Genomic DNA, 19,092 nt, shown 5'->3' with positions numbered 1-19,092 from the left:
TCTCTCCTGTAGACATGATGTTGAAGTCGGTGGTCGTGCCGGAACGCAATCTAACCATCCAAGGATGCCCCCACGCTAGGATACGGTGTGTGTGGACTATCTAAATCTGATACCAATGTGATATGCAGCGGAAGTCTTTGTATTGGAAGATCCTGTCACACAAATGCTCACACCGTATTCTGTATCCTGAGTTTCGTGAGTTTAGCAATCCACTTTAATACTTCAAACTTTAAATAGATGAGAGAGAGATATGAGAACTGTACACCAGATTGGGTCCCGAATTACCCACTGAAGGGCCCCCTATCCCGATAACGAGATAGTATTTGCTTTATTTCTTTAGAGAGAATGATTGTGGACTGTAGATAAGCCAAACGCAAGATCTCGGAGGATCGGAGAGCGGCTGATCCGTACACTGCTGTAGAAACACCTCAATGACTTGATCTCGAGCCTATGCACTCTTCCCAAGGGCATGAGGAAGGGCTGCACACCTGAGGCTCAAAGAAGAAGAAGGTGGACTGTTCTACACTATGTTAGAATGCTGAAAACACATATGAATGCTAGGTTACCTTCACCAGATGACTGCTGCATGTGTGGATGATGCATAGAAGGCTGGACACTGATGCAAACAACAGATTCAGCGCTGGAAACTGCTGTAGACTGAACCTTCAGGGCTGGAAACTGCTGTGGACAGAAACGCTGAAGTGTAGGGCTGCTGTGGACTGAAACGCATGAGCAAACAGAGGCTTGTAGGCTGCTGCTGTACGGCTGGAACAGAAACGCAGACTGCTGTACGGCTGCACCAAAAACGCAGAGAAGCTGCTGATTGCTGGCGTGGAACTGTGCTGAACTGTGGGCTGAATCTGGGCCTGAACTGTGTGCTGAATTCAGGGCTGAATGATGCTGAAGGCAGGCGCCTAGGGCTGGCTGAAGCTAGGGTTCTCAAGGGGCTGGAGAAGAAAGCTTATGGGCTCTAGGGCTGGATTAGTCTTGGGCTGAAAGCAAGGAGGAGGAGAGGTCTTAGCACAATGAAGACCGAATGAGAAAAGAGGCTCTAGGCAAGCCTATTTATTCTAACTGGAGGTTGGTCATTTAATAAAGTTAATATTTATAAATGCCCAATAATGCAAATAATGATAAATAAATACTAATAAATATGGGAAAAATACCAGATAAATCCCAGTAAATTCCCTAAGGCTTTGGGGATGTTCTAAATGATGCACAAGCATATGAATGCATATTATGTAGGATGCAGAGTGCTTTCTGATGCAAACCCTAAGGCTTCTACTGACTCTACATGCATGAATGATTCTCTCCAAGTGGGTTAAGGGACTAGACTGACTGACTGACCCACTAAGGCTGAGGAATGACCTACGTAGCTCGTGCCTGACTTATCCTGGACTGAGGATGTACAATGGGGTCACGGCGTACGACAATTATCATCCTATTGGGTTCTAAATCTGTACAACTGTTGCACTTCTGATGATGAGCCATCTTGTCACCATGCACTGAGTGCAGAGTGCATGTGACATGTGCATACCAACATGATCCGTCTCCCTGTGATGCCAACTGTCGTGAGGACTCCCGGGCTAAGCGAGCATATCTGTCTCTAGGGAGAGCCCAAGTGCTATATATAAAGGAGACTGATCGAGTGAGTGCCTCTACTACCAATGGGGGGGCAGCCATCTCTGCACGGATAATATCATGTGGTACGGAGGCCTTGGCCCTAATCATCCGGGAAATCATAGAAACCAAGGTTCTCTCCATACGTCTCCATCCATTAGTGCTACCAGCTCGGTTGTGGTGATCCACTGAGGGTCCCCATATCTCCACTCCATACAGCATGGCTGAAGTGACCAAATTGTCAAAGAGCCAGAGCTTTGTTCAAGGTTCCTGAAATTGAACCTGCGAACACATCCTCTCTAGTCTCCCCAATGCTGCATAAGCTCTGGTCAATCTGGTCTCTGCTGCTCTCCTCAAGGAAAATAGTGGGCCACTAAAAACCACACCAAGCTAAGTATATGCATCTGTATACTCCACTGTCTCCTGACCATATGTAAAGGTGGGTACTGACCTCCTAACCCACTGTGCTGTGGTGTTAAACACCATCACCTTGGTTTTACCAAGGTTAACAGACAATCCCCTGTCCTGTGCAAACGTGTGCAATGCATCCAAATGACGCTGCATCCCCTCTGGAGGATCTGAGATCAGCACAATATCATCAGCATACAATAACAGCGGAATCCATGTCCCTGCTAGCTGTGCTCCTCTGTCACCCTCCGGCTCTACATAGTCTGAAACCTCATCCATATACATCCCAAATAAGGTGGGAGAAAGGGGGCAGCCGTGTTTCACCCCAATAGTGGAGTGAACCATCTCAGATTACCCTGAGTAGTACGTACTTGCCCCTACGTACTCGCCCCACAACTGTCCTGTATAAAGCCATGATTCCCCAAATCAAAGTAGACATAAGAACCTATCCTCAAAGAGTGTTGATGGGACACAAGCACCTACTTGCATGCTTGGTGGAAAACACTCCCATCTCCTGTAGTCTGCGCATCAGTCTTGCTCTCGGTACCGTGTCAAAAGCTTTGCGGAAATCCACAAAGCAACAATAAATCCTCCTGCCATATAATCTGCCCTTCTCAATAATAGCTCTGAGTGTCAAGATATGGTCAAGAGTGGAGAAACCTCTCGTGAACCCTGCCTGCCCTGATGCACGTATGCCCTCTCTTTCTGCCCATCTACTCAACTCCTGCTCAAGAATAGATGCATATAATCTAGCCAATGTGTGACCAATCATGATGGTACGATAATTCCCAGGAAGCATGGGATCCCCTGACTTGAAGATAGGCACAATCGTGGACATATTCCAAGTCTCAGGAAAACCCTCACACATGGCTCGGGTAAACATCATAGCAATAAGTTGTGCAAGCATATCTCTGGCATGAATAAAGTGCTCTGCTACCAAACCATCATGATCATATGCTCTCCCAGTCCTCATCCTGTCAATAGCTTTCCTTACCATCTCAGCAGTAAAGAAAGCACATGTCTCTGGGCATGGCTCCGATGGGTTTGGCAGGGGCGGCTGTCCTGGTGCTGTGTACAGGGATGTTGCATACTCACCCCAAATCTCTGTGGAGGTAATGGCTGGTGATGGTGAATGCTCATGGAATACTCTCCATGCCTCGCCTGAGTCCTGACTCATAAATAACTGATACAAATCCCTCTCTAACTGAGCAAGATAAGCCCTCTTCTTCCGTCGCACTAGGTGTCGGAAGGTAATCCGTGACTGTCTGTGAGTGGTAACACCCATGAGCACCTCTCTTTGTAATCTGATCCTCATCTCTCTGCACTCCTCATCATACCAACTGTTTTGGGGCATGTTCCCAGATCATCTCCATGTAGGCTGACTATGGGGATATGCCTCTGATGCTGCAGCATGAAGCGTCTCTATCAGTATCTGAGTGAGCTCATCTAATGGCCGTCCCGGCTCCTTGGCACATAAGCGTTTGTATATCTCATCCGTGTACACGGTGTCAGTCTCCCTCGTAAAGGTATAACGAGTGTGTGTGGAGACCTGTCCCAATGGAGCGGTGCTGAACTGAAATGTGAGAGTGAAGGACAAGATAGCATGATCCATTGCTATTCCAACCGGCCTAGTGCCTACCATAAAATCCTGAAAAGAGGGAATGAGACTTAACATAGTCCACTGTACTAGCACCATGCCGATGTGGAAAGCTAGTGAAACCGCCCGATGTTGGAAATCTCTGTAGGCCATTCAGGATGGCCAATCCATGTGTAGTCCCCATGTCTATCAAATACCGCCCATACACTGTATGTTCCTCATCCTGTGAGAGTCTAGATAGGCCCATATCCCTAACATCAAGCTCCCTCAACATCTCCTCTGAGGTATCATAAAATACTGTCTGGTTATGGGCGGTCTTGGCATTGAAGTCCCCCAAGAGAATGATATCACCATCCCTGGAGAACTCCCAAATGTCATCATCCAAAATAGAAAAGGGAGACTGCCCGCTAGGTGATGCATACACTGATGTACTAGGGCAAAATAGCATATAGCAATGTAGAGATATCTGCCCGTCTCTGCCCTCAGTCTAACCCACATGTACCTAGCCTGCTCATCTGTGCGGACTATATGTATCAGTGGCTGTAGCTCCTCTCTAAACAATACTGCCACTCCTCCTGAGCCCCGTCCTCTATGCTCTGAACGAGTCTCCTGTCTACAAGCTGTCTCCCATCGGTATCCACTAACATGTGGCATGGACTGTCCAGGAGCCTGATGCGTCTCACAGTAGAAGATGATGTCCCTCTTAGTGAAATGCGAGGTAAACTTGGAATCTGTGTCTGATATTATGGTGCTAGGCAAACCACAAATTGGATACCAATGCTTGAGAAATAGACGGGCTACGTCCTCGGCTGTGGCCGTATGCTTGCATGGGATGAGCATGCAGAACTTACTAAAGTGATCCACAATGGTAAAACATTGAGTGTTACGGGATCCAGTGGATGCTGGTAGAGGCCCTACAAAGTCCATAGATATGTCGATAAAAGGTCCGTCGGGGATAGGCAAAGGTTGAAGTAAACCTGCCTTCTTTGTATGGGGAACCTTGACTTTTTGACAAATCTTATAGGCTTGTACATGTGCATAGACATCACGCCTCATCTTTGGCCAATAAAAGGACCGTTCTAATTTCTCGAGGGTACTGTTGATACCCCTATGTCCTCCAACTAAGGAGTCATGGGCATCGTGGAGAAGAGCGAAACGCTTTTCCCGAGTAACACAGAGACGGTTCTTGTAGAACAACCAACCGTTCTGTACTGAATAGTGGCCGGGCTCAGAAGTGAGGGCCAAACTATACTGAGTACCAAACTCAGGGGAGTCGACATATTGGTCTTTCATACTATCCAAGTCCTTTCCCGTGATTTCGAGAATGGTAGCTTCTTTGACTGCCTAGATGCTGGACTTTCGACTGAGAGCATCTGCTACTGGGTTATGCTTACCAGGGATGTATTCAATCATACCTCCAAACTGTTGGAAGATTTGACTCCACCTGGCGTGTCGATCACTCCACTGGGCACTTGGCATAGTTTGAAGCCACTTAAGTGCTTGGTGGTCTGTTTTCACTATGAAAGCCTGTCCATAAAGAAAAGGCTTCCAATGTTTGAGCGCTGTGATCACACCCAAAAGCTCTTTGTCATATACCGAATAATTCTTTTCGGCGACATCCAACTTTCTGCTATAGTATGCCACTGGTCTATTGTCCTGCTGGAGGACTGCACCTATGGCTACATTGCTGGCATCGGTGATGACCTCAAAAGGTTCGTCCCATGATGCTAACTTTAATACAGGTGCTTTTGAGGCAGCTTTCTGGAGTGCACGGAATGCATCAAGTGCCTTACCTATAACTGAGACTTTCTGCTTGCGAGTCTTCACCCCCTTGAGCAAGTCGGTAAGAGGTGCTGCAAGGTTGGAAAACTGATGGACATGTGCTATAGGCCTGACAAAGACCTACAAGTGAACGGATTTCTTGGGCGGTCTTAGGAATGTCCCAATCTAAGATCTCCTGAACCTTTGACGGGTCCAGTCTAATCCCATCGGAACCGATAATGTAGCCCAAATACTGAAATTCCTTAACACCAAAGATAGACTTTTTGGCATTTATGTAGAGCTGATTATCTCGCAAAAGTTGCAAGACTTTCTCCACATCATTCTCATGCTGCTCCGCAGTGGCTGAGAAGACTAGTATGTCATCAAGGAATATGAAAACACACTTCCCAATGTGGACTGCGAAAATCCTAGACATCATCTTATTGAACGTTGCGGGTGCATTTGTAAGCCCAAAAGGCATGACTACGAACTCGTAGTGACCACGCTCTGTCCTGAAAGGTGTTTTTGGAATGTCAGCTTCCAAAATGCGGACCTAATGGTAACCACTCTTGAGGTCGATCTTAGTGAAAAACTTAGCACCGTCTAAACGCTCAGGAGGAGAGGTCTTAGCACAATGAAGACCGAATGAGAAAAGAGGCTCTAGGCAAGCCTATTTATTCTAACTGGAGGTTGGTCATTTAATAAAGTTAATATTTATAAATGCCCAATAATGCAAATAATGATAAATAAATACTAATAAATATGGGAAAAATACCAGATAAATCCCAGTAAATTCCCTAAGGCTTTGGGGATGTTCTAAATGATGCACAAGCATATGAATGCATATTATGTAGGATGCAGAGTGCTTTCTGATGCAAACCCTAAGGCTTCTACTGACTCTACATGCATGAATGATTCTCTCCAAGTGGGTTAAGGGACTAGACTGACTGACTGACCCACTAAGGCTGAGGAATGACCTACGTAGCTCGTGCCTGACTTATCCTGGACTGAGGATGTACAATGGGGTCACGGCGTACGACAATTATCATCCTATTGGGTTCTAAATCTGTACAACTGTTGCACTTCTGATGATGAGCCATCTTGTCACCATGCACTGAGTGCAGAGTGCATGTGACATGTGCATACCAACATGATCCGTCTCCCTGTGATGCCAACTGTCGTGAGGACTCCCGGGCTAAGCGAGCATATCTGTCTCTAGGGAGAGCCCAAGTGCTATATATAAAGGAGACTGATCGAGTGAGTGCCTCTACTACCAATGGGGGGGCAGCCATCTCTGCACGGATAATATCATGTGGTACGGAGGCCTTGGCCCTAATCATCCGGGAAATCATAGAAACCAAGGTTCTCTCCATACGTCTCCATCCATTAGTGCTACCAGCTCGGTTGTGGTGATCCACTGAGGGTCCCCATATCTCCACTCCATACAGCATGGCTGAAGTGACCAAATTGTCAAAGAGCCAGAGCTTTGTTCAAGGTTCCTGAAATTGAACCTGCGAACACATCCTCTCTAGTCTCCCCAATGCTGCATAAGCTCTGGTCAATCTGGTCTCTGCTGCTCTCCTCAAGGAAAATAGTGGGCCACTAAAAACCACACCAAGCTAAGTATATGCATCTGTATACTCCACTGTCTCCTGACCATATGTAAAGGTGGGTACTGACCTCCTAACCCACTGTGCTGTGGTGTTAAACACCATCACCTTGGTTTTACCAAGGTTAACAGACAATCCCCTGTCCTGTGCAAACGTGTGCAATGCATCCAAATGACGCTGCATCCCCTCTGGAGGATCTGAGATCAGCACAATATCATCAGCATACAATAACAGCGGAATCCATGTCCCTGCTAGCTGTGCTCCTCTGTCACCCTCCGGCTCTACATAGTCTGAAACCTCATCCATATACATCCCAAATAAGGTGGGAGAAAGGGGGCAGCCGTGTTTCACCCCAATAGTGGAGTGAACCATCTCAGATATACCCTGAGTAGTACGTACCTGCCCCTACGTACTCGCCCCACAACTGTCCTGTATAAAGCCATGATTCCCCAAATCAGCTCTGTGGGCACTCCCATCTCCTGTAGTCTGCGCATCAGTCTGGCTCTCGGTACCGTGTCAAAAGCTTTGCGGAAATCCACAAAGCAACAATAAATCCTCCTGCCATATAATCTGCCCTTCTCAATAATAGCTCTGAGTGTCAAGATATGGTCAAGAGTGGAGAAACCTCTCGTGAACCCTGCCTGCCCTGATGCACGTATGCCCTCTCTTTCTGCCCATCTACTCAACTCCTGCTCAAGAATAGATGCATATAATCTAGCCAATGTGTGACCAATCATGATGGTACGATAATTCCCAGGAAGCATGGGATCCCCTGACTTGAAGATAGGCACAATCGTGGACATATTCCAAGTCTCAGGAAAACCCTCACACATGGCTCGGGTAAACATCATAGCAATAAGTTGTGCAAGCATATCTCTGGCATGAATAAAGTGCTCTGCTACCAAACCATCATGATCATATGCTCTCCCAGTCCTCATCCTGTCAATAGCTTTCCTTACCATCTCAGCAGTAAAGAAAGCACATGTCTCTGGGCATGGCTCCGATGGGTTTGGCAGGGGCGGCTGTCCTGGTGCTGTGTACAGGGATGTTGCATACTCACCCCAAATCTCTGTGGAGGTAATGGCTGGTGATGGTGAATGCTCATGGAATACTCTCCATGCCTCGCCTGAGTCCTGACTCATAAATAACTGATACAAATCCCTCTCTAACTGAGCAAGATAAGCCCTCTTCTTCCGTCGCACTAGGTGTCGGAAGGTAATCCGTGACTGTCTGTGAGTGGTAACACCCATGAGCACCTCTCTTTGTAATCTGATCCTCATCTCTCTGCACTCCTCATCATACCAACTGTTTTGGGGCATGTTCCCAGATCATCTCCATGTAGGCTGACTATGGGGATATGCCTCTGATGCTGCAGCATGAAGCGTCTCTATCAGTATCTGAGTGAGCTCATCTAATGGCCGTCCCGGCTCCTTGGCACATAAGCGTTTGTATATCTCATCCGTGTACACGGTGTCAGTCTCCCTCGTAAAGGTATAACGAGTGTGTGTGGAGACCTGTCCCAATGGAGCGGTGCTGAACTGAAATGTGAGAGTGAAGGACAAGATAGCATGATCCATTGCTATTCCAACCGGCCTAGTGCCTACCATAAAATCCTGAAAAGAGGGAATGAGACTTAACATAGTCCACTGTACTAGCACCATGCCGATGTGGAAAGCTAGTGAAACCGCCCGATGTTGGAAATCTCTGTAGGCCATTCAGGATGGCCAATCCATGTGTAGTCCCCATGTCTATCAAATACCGCGCATACACTGTATGTTCCTCATCCTGTGAGAGTCTAGATAGGCCCATATCCCTAACATCAAGCTCCCTCAACATCTCCTCTGAGGTGTCATAAAATACTGTCTGGTTATGGGCGGTCTTGGCATTGAAGTCCCCCAAGAGAATGATATCACCATCCCTGGAGAACTCCCAAATGTCATCATCCAAAATAGAAAAGGGAGACTGCCCGCTAGGTGATGCATACACTGATGTACTAGGGCAAAATAGCATACAGCAATGTAGAGATATCTGCCCGTCTCTGCCCTCAGTCTAACCCACATGTACCTAGCCTGCTCATCTGTGCGGACTATATGTATCAGTGGCTGTAGCTCCTCTCTAAACAATACTGCCACTCCTCCTGAGCCCCGTCCTCTATGCTCTGAACGAGTCTCCTGTCTACAAGCTGTCTCCCATCGGTATCCACTAACATGTGGCATGGACTGTCCAGGAGCCTGATGCGTCTCACAGTAGAAGATGATGTCCCTCCCAGTGAAACTATCTGCAAAAGCCCCTACATCAAGGCGTAGAGATCCATTACAATTCCAAGTAGCAACTTTGAGTGTAGTCCCATAGGTCTTGCGCCGTCATGAAGAGCGCCTCTCCATAATCACCACTCTACCATCTCTATAGAAGGCCACTTTCCCTTTCTCTTGGGCTGCCCTTATCTCGGGCATAACTTCTTTCATGTGGGCAAGTTGCGAGAGTGTGAGGTCATCTCCAAGAAATATTCCTGTCTTCTTGAGTGTAGGACGTCTCTTCAAGAAGTCTTTCTTCGCTTCCATGGAGGGGAAACGAATGATAAGTGCTCTCTCCTTACAAGATTCGCCACTACCTTCTCTCTTCTTTCCCACTCTCCATGCCTTTGTGTGCGTGGCTTCAATGCCCATCATAGAGAAGAGCTCCTTGGTTTCCCCTTCCGCATCATCACGGTCTTTTAGACCGGACACTCGTACATGTAAGGCCCGGGTCTTCCTCCTTTGCTCCTCTTCAAGGGTCATGTTGATGATGGTGGGAGTGGGGATGGGTGGCGATTCTTTACCTTTCCCTTTCTTGGCGACCTCGATCCATTTCTCCACCTCGTCCATCTTTGGAAAAAGTAGAGGAAGACTCTTCTTACCTACAATCCTTAACCTTGAAAAGGAGAAAATTTAAGGATGAGCTTATTAATGGAGAGAACTAAAGGAACCGCTAAATCATTGTAATACAGAATATAGGCTTGCCATCACTTTTCTCACTACTCTCTCACTCGCCACTCGCACCCATTGCTCGCCCTCAGCCGCTTGCTCCATTGATCGCCCTCACTCGCTGCTTGCTCACTGCTCGCCCTCACTCACCCTCACTGCTTGCTCACCGCTCTCCCTCACCCATCGCTCGCCCTCACCGCTCGCTTGGCACTCTCCCTCATTGCTGGCTCGCCGCTCGTCCTCACTTGCCGCTTTCTCATCCCATGCCTACATTGCTTGCTCACCCACCACTCACCCTCGCCTCTCGTCCTCACCCGCCACTCGCTCACTCGCCATTCCCTAAATCTTGCGTTTTGTGTCTTTGTGATCACCTCCACCCATGAAGATGTCTTCTCTTTATGTTGCTCCTCCTCCTCTCGAATGATCCTCATTTGTTCCTTGATGGTATTCAGCTCTTCAATAAAGGAGGGCTGAAATTTTCCATCCTCAAGCTTGCTTTTTGAAGTGGCTTCCAACTCCTTTTTGAGGGCTGAGATTTCAGCCGCTTGACTTTTAGCATGCAATTTGGCCTCCACTAGTTCCTCCTTTAAGGCTGAAATCTCAGCCTCTTGCTTGGATGTTCTCTCTTCGAGCTCTTGGATTTTGTCAAATCCCTTCTCGAGTTTGGGGAGGCGGTTTACGATTGCGGTAACGGAGGAGTTGACCATCTTCTTGTTTTCTTTGATAATTGTGCCGAGCTTGTCCTCCACCTTCACGAGCTCCTCTTTAAGCCCGGTCTTGGCCATGACTTTTTGCAGAACTTCCCACAGCCAATGGATTGGAAATTAATCCATGTCACCAGCGCGAAACAGCAGCAACAGGGAGAGAGGGGGGGGGGGTTCAAGCCATGTAGGGAAAAGAGAGAAGAGATTCAGCAGACAGAGAGTTATGTTGCTGCCTTGGGGGCCTGAGGAAGGGTGGGTGGGTGGGTGGGTGGGTGGAACGGGCCAGCCCAGGCGGGCGGAGAGAGAGAGAGAGAGAGAGAGGGAGGCGACAGCAGACGGTGAGCAGGTTTCAAAGAGAGAGAGAAATGAAATGAAATGTTATATTAACGTCTTCAAAAGGCCATAATGGCCTATGAGACCAAAAAGTTACATCATGGTGGATCTGATACAATGTCTGGATAAAAAACCAGAAAATGAAAAATAAAGATGATACTACTGGCACCTAGAAAATGAAACTGGAACTGGAAGGTAAATAGAAACCCTTATAGGGTGTGAATATAGTGAAGGGGGGGGGGGGTACGCTATGGAGGTGAGTGGAGTACAGTGAGGGGATACAATATCATGTGGGACGGGGGGGTACACTATGGAGGTGCCTCCCATCTCATAATATGTGCCGCATCGGACGCTGGCGGATCTCCTCAATATTCTCTGTGGTCAGCACCCTGACTGGGTGTCCCGCATGTCTCGCAAGAATAATCCGAATCCGCCACTGCAACCTCCGTCTATGCTGGGATGCCCTCCTCCGTAGTCGTGGGCGGTATCCATGTCTTGCTGCTGCTGCTGTGGGCCATGTGGCGCAGTGATGGCTGGACTAAAGAAGTCTGTAATGTGCCTCTGAGTCTGGCTCTGTGTGCGCCTAAGCATGCTATATATATATATATATATATATAGATAGATAGATAGATAGATAGATAGATAGATAGATAGATAGATAGATAGATAGATAGATAGATAGATAGAGATTTTATTAACGTCTTCCAAAAGACCGAACTCGGCCTATGAGACAAATCGGAGAACCTGTATGGGGTATCCTCTGTCATCCCAACAAAATGAAAAAGTACTGAATAAAAAAGCTGAATCTGGGTGTGTAGGGGATGGAGCTCTATTACTAGGAGAATGCAAAGCTATATGCATGGAGTATACAATCATGATATGCAACCTAGCTAGCTCCATCCTGTACCATACTGGGGGTATAAAATGGTATACATCAGTGAAGGGGGTGTCCACAGCTCCCTGAAGAACATGTTTGGGTGTGCTCTGAAGCGAGCCAGTCGCTCCGCACCCTCTCTATGAAACTGAGCTGTGATCTCTGTCATCTCTCTCTGGTATAGGCGTGGTGTCCGAAAGCCAGGTGTCCTCTGTCTCCTGCGGGCTCTAAGTGTCTCTGCTCTCTGGAGAGTAATTCCCTGCCGTGTAGGGGCTGGGAGGGGTATGGATCTCTGAAAAAATGTAGTAATCTGTGTCTGTCGCCCCCCCTCTGGAGCTGTCTGAGCCTGTAATAATGTCTCTCTGTGGCGCTGTATGTCTAGAATGTATCTCCCCAGTATGCGCTGGTCTGCTGTCTCAAAGATCTGGCGTAGGGAATGTGGCTCTCTGAATAAAATGGGATATCTCTCTCTGATGGCTGTATATGCTCTGCATCTGCATACATAATGCTCCTCACTCTCCACCTCTCTGCACAATCTGCATACCCTCTCCTCTCGGGGGATCCGTGCTGCTCTGCCAGTCTCAATCTCCAATCGGTGTGATGAAACTCTGAGCTGACCCATAGCCAGTCGGGAGCCGTGTGGTAAAAAGCCCTCCATATATCTAGGCCTCTCTATAAATCCATCATCAGTGATACTCATGAAGTGATCTCTGTAGTATAGCATCTTCGGTGGAAGAGGCTGTGTAGGCGATATCCATGTCTCTCGTGTATAGAGCTGCCATAGATCCTGTCTCAATACTCTGTTCCTCTCACTATGAGAGAGAGAGAGAGAGAGAGAGAGAGAGAGAGAGAGAGAGAGAGAGAGAGAGAGAGAGAGAGAGAGAGAGAGAGAGAGAGAGAGAGAGAGAGAGAGAGAGAGAGAAGGCGGTGAGCAAGGGAGAGCAGGGGCGAGCGAACGGGCGGCGAGCAGGTTTGAAGAGAGAAGAAAGAAAGAAAGAAAGGCCTATGAGACAAATCAGTGTACCTGTATGGGGTATCCTCTGTCATCCCAACAAAATGAAAAAGTACTGAACTAAAAAGCTGAATCTGGGTGTGCAATAAGTACAATGAGTGGTGAAGGGGATGGAGCTCTACTACTAGGAGAATGCAAAGCTATATGCATGGAGTATACAATCATGATATGCAACCTAGCTAGATCCATCCTGTACCATACTGGGGGTATAAAATGGTATACATCAATGAAGGGGGTGTCCACAGCTCCCTGAAGAACATGCCTGGGTGTGCTCTGAAGCAAGCCAGTCGCTCCGCACCCTCTGTGTGAAACTAAGCTCTGATCTCTGTCATCTCTCTCTGGTATAGGCCAAAGTGAAATGAAATGAAATGAAATGTTATATTAACGTCTTCAAAAGGCCAAAGTGAGCTATGAGACCAAAGTTACAACCATGTGACATCTGATACACTGTCTGGAAAAGAAAAGAGATAGCCCCACAATACATCAGTAGGGGGAAGCTAATGCTACTAGTCGAAATGGGGTACATGAGTACATGGATACATGAATACATGAATATGGGGTAGTACAAAAGTGACATTGAGTACAACAGTATATGGCTGGAGTCGTAATCATCCTAGGAGCTCTAGCATGGGTCTCTGCCGGATGGCCTGGATATCTGCCATAGTGAGATGCCTGGTCGGACGAGCCCGATGCCTCGCAATGATGCTCTGAATCCTCCGGTGTAGGCACCGTCTCCGATGTGAGGATCCACGAACCCTCGGGCGTCTAGATCTGCCCAACTGGATAGCTCTCTCAACTAGAGTCCCACGGGGTGCCCACTATTGGACTGTCGGCTGTGTGTCCTCCCGAGGGTAGTCCCTCTAAAGAAGTCAGTAATCTGTCTCTGTGTGGACTTCGTGCCAGTTGGGCGTCTGCTCTCCTGATAATGGACTCTCTGAGCCTGCGGATCTCCAGGAGATAAAAACCCAAGCATCGCTGATCACAATAGTCCATGACTCTAGCCAGTGGTCCAAATCCCTCTCTGAAAAGGCAATGGTAGCACCCTTGAATCTCATAATATGCTGTGCAGCGACACATGTAGTGCTCCTCCGTGTCTGGCTCTATCCAACAAATTTGACAAATCCTGTCCCCTGGAGGTATGCCTCTAAATCTGCCTGTCTCTATCTCTAACTGATGTGAAGAGGTGCGGATCTGCCCAATGGCGCACCTCAATCCATGAGACAGATGGGTATCCATGTAGCTCGGTCTAAGTATAAAGCCATCCTCAGTGGTGCGAGAAGATGGTCTCTATAGAAAGCCATCTTCGTCCCCAACTCCTGTGAGGGCTCTAGCCATGTCCTCCTAGTGTCCAATTGAATGAGGTCCTGTTTGATGACTCTACTAATCTCAGAATGTGTCAAGGTGAGAGAGGGTGCCTCCAGAGAGTACTGGAAGGGTGGAAGTCTGTCTAAACTGAACCCGTGGATGTCAAACCAGGATGCTATCTGCGCATACCAACATGAAGTGTCTCCCTCCATGGCTAGCTGATGAGAGGACTCTAAAGCAAGTCGTGCATACCGGTGTCGGGGAAGCTCCCAGGTGCTATGAATGAAGGACACTGATTTGGCAAGAGCCTCAACTACGATCGGTGGTGCTCCCATCTCGGCTCTAATAATCTCATGGGGTACCGAGGCCTTAGCCCGAATCATCCTGGAGATCATGGACACAAGTGGTCTCTCCATCGATCTCCATCCATCGTATGTGCGTCCTGATCGACTGTGACGCTGTAGGCTAGGCCCCCAGATCTGTACTCCATATAGCATAGCCGATGTGACCAGCGTGTCAAAAAGCCATAGCTTAGTGCGTGGCTCCTGAAACTGTACCTGTGGGCACATCCTCTCTAGACCTCCTAGCGCTGCATATCCTCTAGTCAATCTGGCCTTTGCTGCCCCCCTCATGGAAAACGTGGGCCCAGTGAACACCACTCCAAGATATGTGTATGAGTCAACATACTCCACTGTCTCTTGCCCATATGTGAAAATAGGCGCTGATCTCCAAACCCACTGAGCTGTAGTGTTAAACACCATAACCTTGGTCTTACCAAGGTTAACCGAGAGCCCACTGTCCTGTGCATAAGCATGTAAAGTATCCAAGTGCCTCTGCATACCCTCTGGTGAGTCTGCTATAAGCACAATATCATCAGCATATAAGAGCAGAGGTATCCAAGTGCCAGCCAACTGGGCTCCTCTGTCCCCTCGTGTCCCAATATAATCAGAGATCTCATCAATGTATAGTCCAAATAGAGTCGAAGATAGCGGGCAGCCCTGTTTCACCCCTATAGTGGAGTGTACTGGCTAGGAGAGACCCTCTGAAGTCCGCACCTGCCCAAGTACTGTCTCATAAAGTCCCATAATACCCCAAATGAGCTCACATGGAACCCCCAAGTCTTGCAGCCTGCACATAAGTCTAGCTCTGGGCATTGTGTCAAAGGCCTTGCGAAAATCCACAAAGCCACAGTAGATCGTCCTCCCATGCGCTCTGCCCTCCTCAATGATAGCCCTGAGGGTAAAGATATGATCCAAAGTAGAGAATCTCCTCTTGAAACCGGCTTGTCCCTGAGCTCGGACCCCTTGTCTCTCTGCCCATTTGCTCAACTCCTGCTCAAGAATAGAGGCATATAGCTTGGCCAGCGAGTGACCAATCATAATGGTGCGGTAGTTAGTCGGCAGGCTCGGATCTCCAGACTTGAGTACCGCACAATCGTGGAAGTACTCCAAGTCCCAGGAAACCCCTCACACATGGCTCTATTAAACATGAGAGCTAGCAAGTCTGCAATCATATCTCTAGCATGTATGAAATGCTCGGCTACAATGCCCTCATGATCTTGTGCCCTCCCTGTATGCAATCTGTCGATGGCCCTCCTCACCATCTCTGCTGTGAAGAAGGTAGAAGTGGGTGGACAGGGCTCTGGAGGGTTCGGTAGTGGTGGCTGCTCTGGTACTGTGTAGAGGGAGGCTGCATACTCGCCCCATGTATCTCGAGAGGTAATGGCTGGAGGCGGGGGGGTGCGCTCTAAGCAATCTCCAGGCCTCCCCAGAATCCTGACTCAAAAACAGCTGATACATGTCTCTCTCCAGCCGAGCTAAGAATGCTCTCTCCTTCCGCCAAATGAGGCGGTGGAAGATGATGCGTGATTGTCTATATGTAGTAACACCTGTGGCCACCTCTCTCTGTAGCCGGGCTCTGAGATCCCTACAGTCATCATCATACCAACTGTTCTGGGGCATGCTCCCAGGACGTGGTCGTACTGTGGGCTGCGTGTGTGGGAAGGCTGTCGCTGCAACTGTATGTAAAGCCTCTATCAGGATCTGTATGAGCTTTGCTAATGGCCTCTGTGGATCCTCTGCACTCAACAAGCTGTAGATCTCTGCAGTGTATACTCCATCAGTCTCTCTACAGAAGGTATATCTCGGGTGATAGGAGGACTGCCCAACCTGGCGGGTATTGTAGTGGAAATCCACCGTAAAGGAGAGAAGTGCATGATCCACCGTAACTCCGATGGGCCTGGGGCCAATCACAAAATCCTAGATACTCGGGATGAAGGCTGGTGAGGCTAAAACATAATCCATTGTGCTGGCCCCATGTCTGTGTGGAAAGCAAGTAAAGCCACTGGCAAGTGGATACCTCTCTAGGCCATTTAAAACTGCCAGCCCATGTGCAGTCCCCATCTCCAAGAGGTATCTTCCATACTCAGTACACTCCACCTCATCCTGTGATCTCCGGGTCAAACACATCTCCTCCACATCTCTCTCTCTCAACATCTCCTCTGAAGTGTCAAAGAAGGAGGTCTGGTACTGAGCCGTTCGAGCATTAAAGTCCCCAAGTATGATAACATCTCCCTCCTTGGAGAACTCCCATATGTCCTCATCTAGAATCATATATGGAGATTGCCCCTTGGGTGCTGCATAACGAGATGTGCTTGGTGGAAAGTAACATATAGCAATGTATAGGGGTCTACCCTCATCTGCCCTGACTCTAACCCACATGTACCTCGCGCTCTCATTACAGCGCATAACATGGATGAGTGGCTGAAGAACTGCAACTCCAGATCCGCGACCACCATGCTTCGAACGGGCCTCCTGTCTACAAGTCGTCTCCCATCTGTATCCTGCCACTCTCGGTAATGTGCTGCCTGGGGCCTGATGTGTCTCCGAGTAGAAGATGATGTCCCTGTCTCTGAAGCTGTCCTCAAAGGCCCCCACATCTAGTCTCAATGTTCCGTTGCAGTTCCATACTGCGAGTCTCAGACTGGTCCCACAGGTCTCGCACCGTCAAGTGGTGCGTCTCTCTAGTATCACCACTCTGCCTCCTCTGTAAAATGCTAGCTTCCCTTTTTCTCTAGCTGCCCTAATCTCCGGCATGCACTCCCTCATATGTGCTAGCTGTGCCAAGGTGAGGTCATCTCCTAAAAAGATGCCCGTTTTCTTAAGGGCAGAGCGCTTGGCCAAGAAATCCTTCTTGGCCTTCAAGGTGGGAAAGCGTAAAATGAGAGCTCTCTCCTAAAAAGATGCCCGTTTTCTTAAGGGCAGAGCGCTTGGCCAAGAAATCCTTCTTGGCCTTCAAGGTGGGAAAGCGTAAAATGAGAGCTCTCTCCTCCATTCTTGTCTTTCTTGCCCACTCTCCAAGCCCCCGTGTGTGTAGGCCTTGAAATGCCCATGCGTGTTTATAAATCTTTGGCTTCCTCCTCTACATTGTCACCGTCCTTAAGACCCGTGATCCGCACAGGAAGTTCCCTTGTCTTTCTTCTTTGTTCCTCCTCAATGGTTAGGTTGATAATCTTCGAGGTAGATGTGCTTTCGGCCTCCTTGTTCTTACCTTTCTTGACCACTTCTATCCATTTCTCCGCTTCATCTACTTGTTTTTGCGTCTTCATGAGCACCTCCACCCACTCTTGGGCCTTCTTTTCTTCTCCCTGTTGAAGTGTTCTCACTTGGGCCTTGATGGTGTTCAGCTCCTCCATCATGCCGGGCACCTTCCTCGAGCTTATGTTGAGCGCATGCTTCTTCTATCTCCTTTTTGAGATTTGCGATCTCTGCATCTTGGGCTGCTATCCGCGCTTCAAGCTTCTTGACTTTGTCAAGAAGGCTCCGGTTGACCATATTAATTGCATTGTCCGTCTCTTTCTTGTGTTGTTGGATGGCTGCCTTGATCAAGTCTTCAATGTCGATCCTCTCCATCTTGTCTTGGGCTGAAAAAGGCTGGTTTCGGGTTAAAAATTAACCCGTGGCCATAGGAAGTGCTCCGTGCGTGTCTGTAGTGCTTCCCACCGAGAGAGAGGCCAGAGGGGGCTGTTGCGAAGACAGAGAAAGATAGGCAGCAGGCGGGAGAGGGAAGTAGGCGCGAGAGAGAGAGAGAGAGAGAGAGAGAGAGAGAGAGAGAGAGAGAGAGAGAGAGAGAGAGAGAGAGAGAGAGAGGGCTATGAGGAGAGAGAGAGAGAGATGGCCGAGTCCTTTTGGGGTGAGTAGAGAGAAGCGAAGAGCTTGTGGGGGCGCAGTGAGAGAAGCGAAGCGAACAGAGAGAAGCGGGCGAACAGAGAGAAGCGAACAGAGAGAAGCAAGCGCAGAGAGAGAGAGAGAGAGAGAGAGAGAGAGAGAGAGAGAGAGAGAGAGAGAGAGAGAGAGAGAACCCCAAAACGCAGGCACTAAACCCTAAAAACACAGGCATGGTGAGCAGAAAACTCCTAAATAGTTGTAGCTTGGGGCGAAGAGAGAGAGGCGAAGAGAGAGAAAGGGCGAAGAGAGAGAGAGAGAAAGAAAGAAAGAAAGAAAGCTGTATTAACGTCTACTAGAGGCCGAACTCGACCTATGAGACAAATCAATGTACAACTGTCAATGTCTTCTGGATGTCCAGAAAAAAAAGGACAAAATGAACATGAAATAAACTATGAAAGTACTGAGCCTCTAGCAGTAGTGTTCCATCCATCACACCCCCCCACTAGCTAAGAGAGAGAGAGAGAGAGAGAGAGAGAGAGAGAGAGAGAGAGAGAGAGAGAGAGAGAGAGACAATTATATTAACATCTACAGAACATGGGCCTATGAGACCAGAAGTAAGACAATGGTACCATGGATATACCGAGCCATGGAAAACTGAAAGAAAAAGTAAAATGAAAACATGTGACAGTATATGTGATCAAAGGGGGTCCGGAGCAGCCCGAGGTGGGTCCACAAGATC

General features: G+C 48.3%; 1 protein-coding gene across 2 annotated transcripts in view; it reads left to right on the top strand.

Annotated features, from left to right (window-relative positions):
• The window catches only part of TAF5 (TBP-associated factor 5), a 139,340-nt gene that overhangs the window by 61,946 nt on the left and 58,302 nt on the right, over window positions 1-19,092 (top strand). The gene's annotated exons all lie outside the window — the stretch shown is intronic.

This window comes from Cibotium barometz, chromosome 19, assembly GCF_041138505.1.
Source record: "Cibotium barometz isolate CiBa-2024 chromosome 19, ASM4113850v1, whole genome shotgun sequence".
Classification (NCBI taxonomy): domain Eukaryota; kingdom Viridiplantae; phylum Streptophyta; class Polypodiopsida; order Cyatheales; family Cibotiaceae; genus Cibotium; species Cibotium barometz.
The sequence above is the reverse complement of the archived record's forward strand: the minus strand, read 5'-3'. Positions and strand labels throughout refer to the sequence as shown.